This window comes from Pteropus medius, unplaced genomic scaffold, assembly GCF_902729225.1.
Source record: "Pteropus medius unplaced genomic scaffold, Ma_sr-lr_union100, whole genome shotgun sequence".
NCBI classification, from domain to species: Eukaryota; Metazoa; Chordata; class Mammalia; order Chiroptera; family Pteropodidae; genus Pteropus; species Pteropus medius.
Window position 1 is genome coordinate 8,208,900 of NW_024351729.1, and position 3,783 is coordinate 8,212,682.

Consider the following 3,783-nt stretch of genomic DNA (forward strand, 5'->3'; position numbering starts at 1 on the left):
ATGCATTAAAAAGTGCCAGAGAGGATTAAATTAACACATCACTTGTAGCCAAGAAGTGGGAAATAATGTAATAAAATTTTTTGCAAACAATTACAAAGAAAGTTTTGAATTTTGCTTTCAATCTTAAATGTTTTAAAGCCACAAGTAGGAATACAGGTATCAATTTCAACATTAGGAATGAAAACTTCAGTTTACAGGAGGATGTGGCTTCTAAGGAATTAGAGAAAAAATTTTATCACATTATATTTCCTACCTTTCTTCCCTTAGCTCACAATAAAGGCCTTATCAAGAATGTCAGGGTTGTGCTTGCTTTGGCAGAACATATCCTAAAAATGGAACACTACAGAGATTAGCATGGCCCCTGTATAAGGATGACATGCAAATTTGCAAAATGTTCCATATTTTTAAGTTGTGAAAAGGGTAGATCCTGAGAGTTCTCATTACAAAGAGAATTTTTTTTTCCTTTTCTTTCTATTGTATCTATATTGTATATTTATTGTGGTAATCATTTCACAATATATGTAAATCAAACTATCATGCTGTATACTTAAACATATACAGTGATGTATGTCAATTATTTTTCAATAACACTGGAGAAAAAAAGAATGTCAGGGTATCTAAACTTTCCTAATGAGATATGAGGGTCTTTCAGCTCCATAGACCTTGGTCATTTGTGTCTCCATCCACACACCTGTCTCCCTGATCTCAGTTCACTTGGTCACACCATCTTTTGTAATATATATGAGCACTTTTATCCTAAAATCAAGAGCAAAAGAAAGTCATTTTTCCAAGGCCAAATTTCTGAAAGCAGCATCCAGTCTTGTTGCCCAGGAAATAAAGAAGTGTCTGATGAAAAAAAAAAAATCCTTCAGAGAAGGATGCAACCACTCTTTAATGCTTTTCTCTAAAATCCTCAATAACAACAACAGAAAGACATGTGAGCAATCTGTTTCCTTTGAGAGTCCACTCACTGCTGAGCTTAGAGGGGTGCTTGCAGCACTTAGTAACAGATATCACCTAGACATTTTTAACTCCCTCTGCCACCCCCAATCCCACCTGCAAACTGGAAATTGAAGAAAGAGGCATCTCAAAAACATGAAATCCTCTTTTGCCTGGTGGGATATCTTTATTCCTGAGTAATTTCTCCAAATAACACCCTTGAGTCTCTGAAACTGTAAAAATTGCCTGTAGAGTCAAGGCAAATGAGGGCTAAATCCATTCATTATTTACCTCTAGACTCTCATTCACCTCAAGCTGTAGGAAGCATCACAAACACAGGATTGATGAAAAGTATATAAACATATTATCTAGATACTCAAGTTGTCACAGGGAGCGTTTTTTGTTCTTGATTTTAATGTAAGCAGAGCTGAGTAGTGGAAATATTTAGGTAAAAATAAAGATTTTTCTTTCTGGAAGATAATATTTCTCATTCTAAATGATTTTATTCTTTTCCTTTGAATTCCATGGCAACTTCTGATTATCTGTTCATATTTGATTCATTCTTAGATCCTTTCCTATATCTCTATTACCCATCAAGGAGTAAGCATAATTAATAAGGAATCTATGACCCTGATCTCTGATATGGATTGTTTGAATCTCTCAGCATAGTTTAGATTGTAGTTTGGTAGCAAAGTCCAAACTTTCAATGGCTAAATAAACTCAACAGTGTGCTCAACACTCAAGGACCTTGGTGGATACATCAGCCATCATCTCAAATGTGGTCAGTCACCATGCCCAAGGGCAAGTGCTGAAGGGTCTCACAAGGACAATTCAATGCTCTTGCCCAGAAGTGGCATTCTCCAGTTACTTCTGGCTAGAGCTAAACATATGGTCCCACCAAAAAGAGGGTCGGGAAGTACCATTCTAACATGTTTCTGATGACAGAGCTAGAAATAGTTGAGGAATAGCAATAAGGTCCACCCCAATCCTCTAAAAAAACTATGCTTTTTTTCAAAAATGTTATAGATAAAATAGAGAAATCTAGCTGGATAGCAAAGTAAGAACATGCATTTTTCATTATTAATGAGTCTGCTTATAAAAGGTAATGTTCCACCAGCTGCATGCATCGTTTCTTTGTAAATAACAACAATGTGGGATCTATTACTTTCTTATCTCCAAATGTATATACTTTATGACTTCTGTGACTTATACCTCACCTTTTTCCAAAAAAGATTTTGAGGTAGCTTACAAATAAAACAAAACAGAATAAGGAGAAAGGGAAAAATTCAATGAGTTTACTGATTAACTGATGATTTATAATGATTTAGCTGTATTTGTCAGTATCCCACATCTTTAAGGTCATCCAGGTTATGAATAAAGCAAATAAGATTTCTCTCCCAAATGTAACATTTGTATAAACCACAGCTCACAAACAAATATAAAGTCCTTATGTAGCCTTCAACTGTTTACTTCACACAGTGATGTTTTTTAACTTGAATCTGAATGTCTTTAGGTCTAGAATTCAGTCTCCAGTTCGGCCATAACTTCTAACCACTTCCTACCATGATCCAATTTATGTCCTTCATATACCCCTGTAAGAATTCGAGATCCTTGGTATAAAATACAGTGTCTCCATAAAATAAAATGTTTTATAAATTCAGTGTCTGGTCTCTCTGTACCAGCTGCTTTGAGGAAATAAAAAACAGACAATATCTATCAATAACTATACTGATGTTTCTCAAACAGCAAAGTCTGTTGGGAAAGATAATACAAAACATTTGAGAACATATAGTACTAAAATAGCAATAATTGTTCTATATATTTTACGGCTCTTTATACTTTAGCAAGCTATTTCACATTTACCACTACTGTGGGTTCTCTCAGGAATCCCATAAAACAGTCAAAAATAAGGATTATAGTTCCCATTTTTCAGATAAAAACACTGAGACCTAATAAGGCAAGTTGGTAAGTTCTCTTACCTCAGTTCACAAGACTAATCGCAGATGTAGCTCCACGTAGGGCTCTCAGCACCACATACAGTAGGCATTTCATAAAAATTCTGTGAATTAACAACAACAACAAAAAAGAATCTCTGGTCAACATAAATACTGCTTCACAAACATGAACAGAAGAAAGAGAAGAAGAGTGATCAGAATTCACAAGTCACACTGTATCATAACTGATATTTGTGGAATATGAGGAAACTAGATGCTATTTATGACCCCAAGACACTTGTGAAATGTAGGACAGATGAAAAACGTAAGGTACCTATAAATTTATATGTAAATATAATAATACCAAATTTCATGAAAAGGATCAGTGATTTTACTTTTACTGTTTAAAAATAAACAACAAAAATCAATTGACTTATTTAGTAGAAAGTGGGCTTTAAATATAAAGTTATAATATTTACAGTATTTACAATATTTATTGTAATATTATCTATAATGGCAAAATATTGGAAATTGCCCTAATACCTATCAATAGAAGCTAGTTGAACAAACTCTAGTACATCATCACAATGGAATATTACGCAGCTTCATAGGAACAATAAAGAGAACCATAATAAAGAGAACTAATACTGATGATCCTTAGGATGTTTTGTAAAATGAAAAAAATCAAGATATAGAAATATACATGTAAATAGATACACATAAACATATATACACATATAGATTTGTATTAAATATACATATATTAAAACATACGTAAAATGTGTATGTATAATTATAATACATGCACGTATGTGTGTGTATGTGTATATGTACATTGATGGTATACCATCAATAAAAAGATATATATGCACACATGGGATCAATAAAAAGATATATATGCACACATGTT

At 33.3% G+C, this 3,783-nt stretch overlaps 1 non-coding gene across 1 annotated transcript; it reads left to right on the forward strand.

Annotated features, from left to right (window-relative positions):
* Positions 1 to 302: 302 nt before the first annotated feature.
* Positions 303 to 406, forward strand: LOC120587907 (U6 spliceosomal RNA). Its single transcript, XR_005649094.1, has one exon. It is a non-coding gene; the product is annotated as a U6 spliceosomal RNA (small nuclear RNA).
* Positions 407 to 3,783: the final 3,377 nt, after the last annotated feature.